This window comes from Microtus pennsylvanicus, chromosome 10, assembly GCF_037038515.1.
Source record: "Microtus pennsylvanicus isolate mMicPen1 chromosome 10, mMicPen1.hap1, whole genome shotgun sequence".
Classification (NCBI taxonomy): Eukaryota; Metazoa; Chordata; class Mammalia; order Rodentia; family Cricetidae; genus Microtus; species Microtus pennsylvanicus.
Genome location: NC_134588.1, coordinates 103,818,131 through 103,831,548, shown reverse-complemented (window position 1 = coordinate 103,831,548; position 13,418 = coordinate 103,818,131).

Below are 13,418 nucleotides of genomic sequence, written 5' to 3'. Positions count from 1 at the left end.
GGCTGTGGAGATGGCTCAGGGGTAAGGCACTTACTACACAAGCCTGAGGCTATGAGTTTGGATCCCCAGAACCCACATAAAATAGGATATAATTGAGTATATCTGTAAGCCCAGCACTCTGTAGAGAGATGGGAGATGGAGGCAGGACATTCCCTGGAAACTCACAGGCCAACTAGCCTGGCATACACAGCAGTAATCAATAAGAAACCCTATCTCAAACAAGATAGAAGGTGAGGACCAATACTTGAGGATATCCTCTGACTTCCACACATTTACCATGACACGTGTTCCTTTGCGCGCACACACAGAGAGAGAGAGAGAGAGAGAGAGAGAGAGAGAGAGAGAGAGAGAGAGAGAGAGAGATTGATTTTTTAAAAAATCTTACTAGCAGTTGGCTGTATGTATCAAGATAGATACCAGTGCTACTGAGCAGAGTCCTACTGTGCACACATTTTTATGATTCTGTACTGTCATTGCTGGCTTATTCTCTGTCTTTACCTTGGGCCACAGAGCCACTTGAGGACAAGTTCTACATTGGCTTTAGCAGCCTATCAAAAATTATTAAGCACATCACATATTTAAAAAAAACTCTGGGATAAACATAAATGAAATATGCCCCTGCCCTCAAAGAGTTTACAAAGCAATTTTAGCAGGTGGATAAGAGAAAACATGAAACAAACAGAATTTTCATTTCTTTTTTTTTTTTGTTTTGTTTTGTTTTGTTTTTTCGAGACAGGGTTTCTCTGTGGTTTTGGAGCCTGTCCTGGAACTAGCTCTTGTAGACCAGGCTGGTCTCGAACTCACAGAGATCCGCCTGCCTCTGCCTCCCGAGTGCTGGGATTAAAGGCGTGCGCCACCACCGCCCGGCTTAGAATTTTCAAAATACAAGAGCAAAAGTAGCAATAGTAGCATGTCCAAGGTCATATGAAAAATCTAAGAGACAGCCAAGCAGGTAGGGGTACCTTGCAGAAAAGTTTGACCTTTCTCTTAAAAGACTTTTTTTTAGGTATTTCCTGTGAATTTAAACATTCCCTTCCAAGTTTTTTCTTCATCGTAGGAATCAGAAATCAAATGAAACTCACAAGTCTCAGGAAGTTCCTGAAACTTATAAAATTTATGGGGTACCTCCCCAAGGTTATCTAAGTAGTAACATTTTTTAGAAGAATCCCACTGACATGGCTGTAGACAACCCCAATAGGAAGCTCCGTGGATGCGGTTTTCTTGAGTCATCCATCAGACATGCTGAGGTGAGCTTCTCAGTGATGCAGCTGCCTTTGAGTAACTTTTGCTCCTGGAAGTTACCCCTGATGAACTCACTAGTTTACTGAGATAGACCTAGATGGAACTGTTTCTTTGGCCTGTTCACTGGTGACTATCAGGGATGAATCAGTGCTTGTATCTCCCCAGGAAAAGTGACAAAAATAAAGGAAAATAAATAGTCAACAGATAACAAGAGAGAGAAAAAAGGTCAGAGGATGCCAAAGATAAGGCCTATACCAAGCACATAGCCAGGCTCCCAGAACTGTCAATCACTAGATAAGCCTAGAGGGTCAAGTTCAAGTCAAGAATCAAAGGGACCTAAGCTGAAGAGGAAATCTATGGTTAGGTTGATCACATTGAAGGGCTTCAACCTACGTACACTGTGGTGAGTAGGGAATTATCAACATGCTGGGATATGAAACTGTCTTAGTCACTGTTCTATACCACAACCAAGGCAACTCTTATAAAAGGTACCATTTAATTGAGGTCTTGCTTACAGTTTCAGAGGATGAATAGCGGAGAACATGGTGGCAAGATTGGTGCTGGAGAAGTTGCTAAGAGCTACATCCCTGATGCGCAGGCACAGAGAGAGAGAGAGAGAGAGAGAGAGAGAGAGAGAGAGAGAGAGAGAGAGAGAGAAGAGAAACAGGGCCTGACATAGGCTTTTGATACCCCAAAGCTCATCCCCAGTGACGCTTCCATCAAGGCCATGTCTCCTCATCCTTCCAATCCTTTCAAAGAGTTCCACTCCCTGATGACTAAACATTCAAATACCACCATGGATACTGCTGTAATTAGGGTCTCTGTTCCTGTGATAAACACCATGACAAAAGCAGCCTGGTGAGGAAAGTGTTTATTTTAACTAACAGTTCCACATCATAGCTCATCACTGAAGGAATCAGGGCAGGAACCTGGAGGCAGAAGCCATGGTACAATACTGGTTACATACTTTTCATGGCTAGCTGAGCCAGCTTTCTTCTAGCACCAAGGACCACCGGCCCAATGGTGGCAGCACCCACGGTGAGCTGCGCCCTCACACGTCAATCAGCCATCAAGAAAATGTGTCACTGGCTTGTCCACAGGCCAATCTCTCTGTTTCAATTGTGCCCTCTTCTGAAATGATGTTGGCTTATGTCAAGTTGACATAAAACTAACCTGCACAAATACAGAAAGGCATCCATGTGCTCAGGAAGAAACAAGAGCTGGGTAGAGGGTCTGAGGAAAGTGCTAATGACGGCCCATGCATGTCCTGGCAGTCTGTGCTTCTCTGGAATGATGGACCATGCATGTCCTGGCAGTCTGTGCTTCTCTGGCAAGTTAAATTCCAAATCTTCACCCCAGTTAACTCCACAAATTCTCACATGTGCTAAACTGAATTCAGGGTGGGAGTCAGTCCTAAATCAAGACGGTCTTTTTTTTTTTTAAGGAAAAAAAAAGTGTTGAGGGGTATTAAAAGATTTTAAGCATGGGCATTAAAGGAGACAAAGAAGAGAACACAGAGGTTATGGAGGAGGGGTAGACTGACTTTAGGAACAGGACAGTGGGGGCCGATGAGATGGCTTAGTGGGTAAAAGATTGGAAGTTCTGACAACCAGAAATCGAATCCCAGGACCCAGATGGTGTACGCTGATTCCTCAAGTGTCCTCCAAGCTCCACGACAGGGTCATGACACACCGCCATTTTAAAATAAAGCAGACACAACTGTAGGCCACACTTCTTAAGAGTGCTGTGCATAAGTATAAAGATGATTTTTGATGGGTCAGACAAACTCATTGCTCCAACAATGTCTCATATGTTGGAATTATTATTCTTTCTTTAATAATTTGTTTAATTTTATTTTATGTGCACTGGTGTTTTGCCTGCATTTATATGTATGTGAGGGTATCAGATCCTCTGGAACTGGAGTTACAGACAGTTGTAGCTGCCATGAGGGTGCTGGGAATGGGACCCCGGTCTTCTGGAAGAGCAGTCAGTGCTCTTATATACTGAGCCATCTCTCCAGCCTGAGATTATTCTTACTAATAGCTGTAGACCAAAACAGAACCAAGAAGGCAAGCTCATTACTGGACCTAGAACATGGAAGATCCTTTCTGTACTATATAATAAAAACAAAATTATTTTAGTTACTTGCTAAGTACTATCTTTCCCTTCTCAACACGTAACAATTAGCTAAGACACGGGATCAGCAGAGGCAGAGGCGCCATCAATGCATGGGATGACTGGATAATGAAAAGTTGGCTGCTACACGATGTGGCATCACTCAGTCATAAAGAAAAGTAAAATCCTACCCTCTATAGCAAAGAGAATGAAAGTGAAAAGCAAACAAGCTGGGCAAGCATCACATATTCATACTCATATGAAAACTCAGAACTAAAACAAGCTTGCCTAAAAGAAAGGTGAACAAAAGAGGGGGAGGGGGGGCTGGGGTAGACTTGTAGATAGACATGTTTAGTGTAGGCTTGGAAATGTCACAGTGAGTCATTTAACTTTTAAAATTCAGGTGCTAATAATAATAATCATAAATGGAAAATACAAGAGGGCCAGCAAGATGGCTCAGCCAGTAAAGCTGCCTGTTGCCAAGCCTGATAGCCTAAGACCTATACGGTAGATGGAAACAACTGCCCCCTACTGGTGATGTCCTTGACCCCACACTCATGCCTCGCACACATACACCACCCACATGCGTGCACATGCACACACACATAAATTAAATGTAATTTTAAAATACATACGTTATATAGAACATACACACAGGCACACAAATAAAGTTTATGTATATATCATACATAAGACACACACTGATTTAATTCAAAAAGTTCTATCTAGTTGACATTTATTTCATCATATTTCATAGAAACGGATTTAAGTCATAATTTTACTCAGTGGTACAAAAAAGAACTATTTTTAAGTGCACAAGTCCAAAAATTCCAACCCCAGAGCCAACGGGCCATTGTTTTATAGTGTGCACATGTCTTAGCAGGAGTCCCTATGGGGAGCTTTCCCCTCTCTCACTTTGAATTGGTCCTCGGGCACTTTTAAACTTCAAATCAGAAGTTTCCTTTTAGTAAAGGTCAGCCCTGGAAAATCTCTCCTTACTCTGCAAACAAACTCCCTTTCGGGATTCCTAAACTGAAGCTAATTTCCTGAGTTTACGAAACGCCCTTTCCCATTACGGCTTCACGTGTCTAACTGAGGGAAGGCCCCTTTTCAGCGGCCTAACTGCTCCCAGTAGGACCCCAGCACTGCTGTGTGAGAAGCATGCCAGGAGAGTTACTGCTGCGTGTTCCAGAATGTTCTTATTCCTGCCAGCTGAGGTGGGGGACTTCGCCATCATAATCCCCTCCCTCGCCCATATTTACTTATTCCCAGGACACAGCAGGGACCAACAGCAATAAGTGATCTGCTGAGGAGCTCAGTTCCTGCAATTGACTTATCACTTCTCATTGGTGGAAAGTTCCACTTCCATGAGGCTCCCTCTGTCTTTGGGAGCGTTATAGAAGGACCGGAAGCAGCCACAACCATCCGCGTGTTAAAGAGATCAGAGCTTCTCCCACAGTATTTCCATCATCACAAAACTGTTGTGATCTTAGCCTATCTCTACAGCAAACTCTGTGCTTAGAAACCCAAAGAAAAGCCCCCCAGGGGGAATAAAATAACTTATCTAGAGCCAATGAAATGGTTCAGTGGGGTAAAGGCACTCTCTGCCACGCCTGAGGATTTGAGTTCGATTCCTTCGACCTATGTATTAAGAGAGCAAGAACCAGCTCCTCGGGTTCTTCTCTCACCTTCACACTCATGTTTTGGTGTGCAGGCACACACAAAATAAATGTGATAAAAAATTTAAATAACAAAAATGCATTCAAGACCATAAAGCAAGAAAGAGCAAACTATGAATCTAGTTTTCTGGTCTCGAGGACACTGGCCCCACATCCAGGGCCCTTCCTCAGAGATGAGGAAGTCAAAACCTGAGAATAGATTCACGATTACACAAAGTACAGGGGTTTTTTAGTTTATTTTTATTTTGCATGTAGGAGCATTTTGCCTCTGTGTGGGGGGTATGCATGTATGTATTATGTATGTATTATTACATGTATGTGCACTGCATGCATAAAATGCCTGTAGAAGCCATAAGAGGACATCAGAGCCAATGGAACTGAACTTATAGCTGTTGTGTGGAAGTTAGGACCCAAACCCAGGCCCTATGACAGAACGGCAAGGGCTCTCAACTGCTGACTCATCTCTCCAGCCCCAAAACACAACTTTAAAAACTAATAATATAAAAACCACTTGTGACAGTCCCTCAGCCAGAATAACTTTAGAATGTATACTTCTGGATCTCTAAACAAACACTTTCCAAACCAAAATGTCATGCTTTTACAGCATTAATTCTCTATTCAAATTATTTCAATACTTTTCTATCATTAAATACTCAAGATCCGAGTCTGTGGCAGGCAAGTACTTAAGCCATTCATTTTTAAACAGGGATCCATTATCCAAGATGCTCATGAGTTCTGGACCACTAGGTTGTGACAGACTACAGTGGAGCTATGAAACCTTCACCCTGAACTTGAGATTGGTCCCAAAACACACATTTTTTAGTTTGTCCACTGGAGGTAAGATTACTGTTTACCCTTAACTGATGTCCACTGTTATTTTAGTTTTGTGAGACGGAGTTTCTCTGTATAGCAGCCCTGGCTGTCCTGGAACTTGCTTTGTTGATCAGCTGGACTTGACTTCACAGAGATCCACCTCTGTCTCCCAAGTCCTGGGATTAAAGGCCTGTATCACCACACCTGGACCTAAACTGTTCTTTAATTCCTTTTTACAAGGTGGAAGTTTAACTGGGTGGAGTCTTGCCCTGAGGTCACCACTCCCTTTATTCCAGCTAACATCAGGCTTTCCTTTAATCTGTTTAGCTCTTTGAACACAGGATTTAGTTCTATTCTACTTCCTGCTGCTCCTTTTCTCCTGAAACTGTAGTGTATTTTGTGTTTTTTCCTTGCTCAGCTTGCTGCTTTTCATTATAGATCTTCATAAGAGTGAACACTAATAACCGCACAACAGAGTCTATGATGTGGGATTCCCCTCTGTATGCTATGAATACCACTGGCTAATAAAGAAACTGGTTTGGCCTGATAGGGTAGATAGGTGGGAAAACTAAACTGAATGCTGGGAGAAGGAAGGTGGAATTTAGGAGAGAAGCCATGTAGTCCCACCAGAGACAGATGCTGGAATTTTAGCCAGTAAGTCACAGCTACATGGCTATATGCAGATTAATAGAAATGGGATAAATTAATATGTAAGAGTTAGCCAATAAGAAACCTAAGCTAATGGGCCAAGCCATGATTTAATTAATACTGTTTCTGTGTGATTATTTCAAGGCTAAGCAGTTGGGAACCAACAAGTGGTCTCCTCACAATTGACACCCATGTGACCAACTAAAATCCACTTAAAACTTGAGAGGGCTTGCAAAGGAATTCTAGACACTAAAAAACAAATTTTAGCCACATTTTTTTCCAAATGGGCTTTGCTTGCTGGTGTCATGCTGTGGCTTCTTTAAGAGAGGTTTTTCTGACTCAGTGGTAGCAGGAAAACAGCCATGCCACTTTGAAATGCCAGATTTCTGGGCCATGCTGCCAACACAACCTCTGGCTCTTTCAGGATACCCAGCATTTAAATGGGGTTTGTGAGCAATGTGCTACAGCTTGCTTGGTGGCAACATGAACCAGTTGTGTGCCTAGAGATGGGGCATTGTGCATGGCTCTTGGGGGCAAGCAGCTTCACCATGCTGGGCTGGGTGAGGCAAGCAGGAGTGCCATATTTCTCCTAGCAATGGCGCAGCTTAAGTTTTCAAGAAGCACTTAGCATTTTAAGAAGCACTCCTGGACAGTAAAGAATTACAGATACACAATAAGAAAGATTCAGACATAAAAGACTCTAAATGGGTCACAGAGTTGGATAAATGTACATAGGCTTGGAAGAGAGAAGATAAAAAGAAGTAAATGTTTTTTTTAAAGGTAAAGTCTTTAAAAAGACAGAGTACAAACAGTCATAGATTAAAAGGAGTAAAGAAAGAATAAGCCATGTAAAGATGGAGAATACACAGACAGTCTGGATTATGTATATTATTGTGTTTCCTTTGAATTTTTTGACTGTGAAGGAGCTAAGTACAGAGAGACATTTCATTGTATGGGCTGCTAAGCTAAACCAGCATGTATATTATAAAGGTATCTTGACTTCAAAATATGGGTCTAAGGATATGTTGCTTTGGAAAAGAGGTTCTTATTTGGTTTCTACAGAAGATGAGAACCTGTAGATTAATTCCAGACTAATATGGTTTGTTGCATCAAGATCCCCAGAAAGGTCACTGTGAACACCCCCAAAAAAATTACTTCACCCAGCTGCTGACAGAGATGAATGTAGCACATAGGACACACCTGATTAACAGTGCTCCCAAGCAGCAGGAAGTAGTCTAGAGAACTATACCCATATACCCAAGTATTGTTTATAAATGTTTCTTTAGATTTAAAGGAGGATATGCTATAGAGATTTGCATTGGTATGGGTCTTAGTTTATTGATACAAATTTAAGGTCAATTCTGTTATATATATATTTCTGCTCTTGATTAAGGTATTATTGTGTATGCAGCTCATTTAAAAATGTAATGTATAATTAGGAAATATAGGTTAATAGATAATCATCTATAATATTCAAGCTTGTAGTCATGTTAGTTAGGTTTTCTAGATATATAGAGATATATTTCAGTTAGATAGGTTATTCTTCAAATCTTTCAGAGACCTTCAAAATATGGCATTTAAAATGTTTAAGAACTTAGAACTTTTCATGACAGTGAGAAACATCTTTTACTGGCAGCACCAATTACTTCAAGAGGAAGATGGGCATCAAAGAGGCTCCATTTGGGGCAAGAAACTGCTCTTTCCTGGACTGTTTAACTGGACATGCAGGACCCACAGAGAAATGACTGCTGAATTTGCCTAAAGGTGAGACTATCCTTCAAGGTTCCTGCTTCATGAAAGAGTCTGCCAGACATTCTGCAGGGATACACAAGAAAGTGACTGACAAACTGCCAATATAAGCAGAACTGACTTTGAAATTTCCTGCTTCATGGAAAAGTCTGCTGGATACTATGGGCCTGTAGGCTGAAGATGGATGCCCCAATGTTACAGAAGAACTTTGGGTTACTATTCAGGTAGTGAAATGTCTCTGTCATTTCTAGAGTTTTGGAAGTTGCTTCCAATGCACTTCCTGTTTACTTAGGTAACATTATATCCTTCTGGAGTCTTTGATGGAGTTGAAGAATTTATAGATATAGTTATAGTTTTCCTTAGTTATGATAAAAGATAAAGTAGATATAAATACTGTAACTTAATTCTTGCTTGATATGTAATTTTACTATGTTAAAATTAAAACCTTCCTTTCTATTTAAACAGAAAAGGGGAAGTGATGTGAGATTCCCCTCTGTATGCTGTGAATACCTTTGGTTAATAAAGAAACTGGCTTGGCCTGATAGGGTAGATAGGTGGATAAAACTAAACTGAATGAAGGAAGATGGAGTTTAGGAAAGAAGCCATGTAGCCCCACTGCAGACAGATGCCAGAACATTAGCTGGTAAGCTACAGCCATGTGGCAATACGCAGATTAATAGAAATGGGTTAAATTAATATGTAATAGTTAGCCAATAAGAAGCTAGAACTAATGGGCCAAGCAGTGATTTAATTAATACAGTTTCTGTGTGATTATTTCAGGGCTAAGAGGCTGGGACCCAACAAGTGGCTCTCTCCTCCAACAAGTCTATATGAGGATGCTTTGAGATTTCCTCTGCCAATGGAATTAATCCAAAACTTTTCACTTTAGCTCCAGGAAGACTTTTCAGACAAGGGCAAAAGGCAACCACATTCTTCACAAAATATCACAAGACTAGTCTCTAGACCACATACTAACATTTTTCTCCTCTGAAACCTTTTAAGCCAGGCCCCCACAATTCAAATCACCATCAGCACCATTGTCTACCATGTTCCTACCAGGATAGCCCATTAAGCCCCCACTTAAAGCATTCAATTGCTTTTCTAATCTGAAGTCCCAAAGTCCAAATTCCTCCAAACAAATCATGGTCAGGCCTATGACAGCAATATCCCAATCCCTGGTACCAACTTCTGTTTGAGTTTTAGTTTTTCTATTGCTGTGAAGAGACACCATGAACGTGGCAACTCCTAGAAAACATTCAACTGGACTGGTTTACAGTTTCAGAGGGTTAGTCCATTATCATCATGGTGGGACATGGCAGCACACAGGCAGACAGGGTTCTGGAGAAGGAGTTTAGAATTCTACATCTTGGTCCACAGGCAGCAGAAAGTGACTATGTTACTAGACCTAGCTTGAGTATATAAGACCTCAAAGTCTGCCTCCACAGTGATACACTTCCTCCAACAAGGCCACACTCCCTAAAGGGCTCAAACATGTGAGTCTATGGGATCCATAAGTATTCGATCCAACCACCACAGAGAGGAAAGGTTTTATTTCATCTTACACTTCCAGGTAACAGTCCATCGCTAAGGGGAATCAGGGCAGAAACATGGAGGCAGAAATTGAAACAGAGATCAAGGGGGAATGTTGCTTACTGACCTGTTCCTCATAGATAGCTCTGCCTCCTTTCTTAAATAGCCAAAGACTACCTGCCCAGGAGAGGTGCTGTCCAAGTGTGATGGGGGACTCTTCCACATCAGCCATTAATAAAAAAAAAAAAAAAAAACACCCCACAGACTTGCCCACAAGGCAATCTGATAGAAGCAATTCCTCAGTTTAAGGTTTCGGTTTTCCAGCTGAATTTAGTTTATGTCAAGTTGGCAAAAATTAACCAATACAATTGACCCCTTGTCAACATGATGCATAAACACATCACTACTAAACTATAGCCTCCTTTCTTGTTTATCCCCAAGATTTCATGTTACTGACATAATATAAAACATAGTATAACTTTGAAAGTCCCAGTCTTTAAAGAATTCAGACACTTTAAAAGCTTTTTTATTTTTTTTCTAAGCCTCCTTAATACAACTAAAAGTCTCTTAATTGTGGGTTCCTATAAAATAAAAAATAAGGTAAATACTTTATTACTTCAAGAAGAAATAGGCAGGGCACTGTTATAATCAGATTGAAGCAAAACTGAAACCTAGCAGTGAAAAGCTCAATGCCCAATGTCTTGAATTCATTCAAGTCTTCTGGGCTCCAATGGTATTGAAAAGACCCATTTATCCAGCTTTGCCATCCACAACACACACACACAAAATGAATCTTGTCCCACAGATTCGGGCAGCTCCACTCTGCATCTTCCACTGTCCTTGTAGATATCTCATGGTCCTGTTGTCTTCCATATGCTGGGGGCTCAAAGGAAACTGAGACTGCACCTTTGCCAATGGCCTGCCTCTTGGTCTGTCTACAAGGTCTCCTACCCTGCCACTTAAAGAAAAACCTCAGTTTCTCTCCATGACTCCTTCAGTCCCGGGGCTTCCACTGCAATGAACATTTCTCCTTCACTAATGGCCCCTCCTAGTGAAGCCTCATCAACTCTCCATAGCCCCTTACATCCTGTAGATTTCCATACCAACGAAACCAGTACCACAAAGAAGATTCTTTCAAAAGCTTGGCTGCCAACTTGAGATGCATCCCTTACCCACTTTGGACCACAGCTTCTGTGTGCTAAATCCAGATGATTTTGTGTCAACAATGCTAGTCTGAGACTAATCACACTGATTATTTACGCCCAACTAACCAGCATCAATTGTCCCAACAAAGGTTTCACTTATACAGAGTATTAATCCAAAATACCACATAAAACAACCCTGATAGCCTTTTCACCCTCTGAAATTTCACAAAGAAAGTATTAATTCTGATAGAAATTTTCTATGAGGACTCCGAGCTCTTGGCCCAACTGAGGGAAATTTAAGATAGTTTCTGGGGTACCTCCAGATGGTGCCAACTTTGTTCTGACAGAAGTGCGGTAGTGGAGAAGAATCCACATAAACAAAGGTGTGTTCGCCCGAAGCTATGTGTGTTTGTCTGTGGAGTGGTGTGCGGAAGGTACATGACATTCATTGACCTGTTCATGAATATCCCTGAATCATTCATCAAACATTTCCTGATATCAGCTCTGCATGCAGATGCTGACTGTGGGGCCCATGTGAGGTTAATTATCTGCAGCTCTCATGACTTTCAAGTTCCCACAGAACACTCCTGTTTATCTCTAAGCACTCAATGCTCAATGGCTTTTCCAGCTCAATTTTCTGAATATGGTCTCAATCTTCCCCAAAAACAACATGGCCATGGCTATCACAGCAGTCCTGCTCTTGGGTACCAATTTTTACACTACTATGTTTTTTCTGTTGTTGTGATAGACACCAGGACCGTAAGCAACCACTGGAGGAAAGATTGTTTCATCTTACCCTTCCAGGGAACAACACTCTATCACTGAGGAAAGTCAGGGCAGGAGTTCAAAGCAGGAAAATGGAAGCAGGAACTGAAGTAGAGACCAAGAAGGACATTGCTTACTGGCTTGTTCTCCATGGCTTTCTCAACTTGTTTCCTTCCTTTCACAACCCAGGAAGCTTCTTCAACCATAAATAAACCAGCTTTTCCCTTGCAGAGAGAGAGACTGCAAACACTTTCCATCAATTTTTCAGTAACTGCCTTTTAGCATTTATTGATGATCTTACAAATTCTTTATTCCATATATATTTATAAATTTCCAATATAATTTAAAGAGGAATGTTTCATCTCTCCAATTTATTGATTTGTTCACTCATTTACATTAATACAAACTCATAAATTTCAGTGGGATTTACTGGATTATAGCTCAATTAACCCTAAAATCAGCCTAGTTTTGGTTCCAGGGTATGGATTCAAGCTGTCTCTGATGTCTGTTTTAATTGATAAATGTCACCTCCTGACAGAATGTTATGACTGGAATGTGCAGTGTCCGCAATAGGCTTCTTTGAGCTCTTGGTCCCCAGTTGGAATATAGAGAACCTATGAAACCTTTGGGATGTGAAGCCTGACTCAACATGGGTTGCAAGGGATAGTATCTTGGCTGACTGGTTGCTTGGTTGGTTGCTTGGTTGGTTGGTTTGTTGGTTGGCTGACTGGCTGACTAACTGACTAACTAGTTGATTGTTTGGTTAGTTGGTTGGTTGGTTGGTTGGTTGGTTGGTTGGTTGGTTGGATATATAGCTGATTGATTGGTTGGTTGATTGGCCTGTTTGTTGGTTGGTTAGTGGTTGTTGGAGGCCACTTGTACATTCCCAGCTTCCCAAACCCAAAATAATCACTCAGAAACTATATCATCTAAATCACTGCTTGGCCTATTGGCTCTAGCTTCTTATTGGCTAACTCTTACATCTTAATTTAACCCATTTCTATTAATCTGTGTATTGCCACTTGGCTGTGGCTTACTGGATAAAGTTCCATCCAGCATCTGTCTCTGGCAGGGCTACATGGCATCTCCCTTGCTCCACCCTTCTTTCTCCCAGCACTCAGTTTAGTTTTCTCTGTCTACCTCTATTCTGCCCTGCACAGACCTAAGACAGCTTCTTTATTTATTAACCAATAAAAGCAACACATACACAGAAAGACTTCCTACAACAGTTGGTTGATTGGTTGGTTGGTTGCTTGCTTGCTTAGTTGGTTGGCTGGTTGGTTGGTTAGTTATCCTGTTGGTTGGCTTGTTGGTTAGTTGGTTAGCCTATTGGTTGGTTGGTTGGTTGGTTGATTGGTTGGTTGGTTGATTGGTTAATCTATTTGTTGGAAGGTTGGTTGATTAGCCGGTTGGTTGGTTGGTTGGTTGGTTGGTTGGTTGGTTGGTTGGTTGGTTGTTTAGGCTGTTGGTTGGTTGGTTTGCCTGTTGGTTGGTTGGTTGGTTGGTTGGTTGGTTGGTTGGTTGGTTGGTTGATTTGCCTGTTGGTTGGTTGGGTTGGGTTGGGTTGGTTGGTTGGTTGGTTGATTTGTTGGTTGGTTGGTCAATCAGTTGACTGACTGGTTGACTAGCTAGTTAATTGACTTTGAGACAGTACCAAGCATTTTAATTAATGACATTCAACCTCAGCCTCCCAGGTGCTGGTATTATCTGCCTGAGCCCACCTAATTCACTG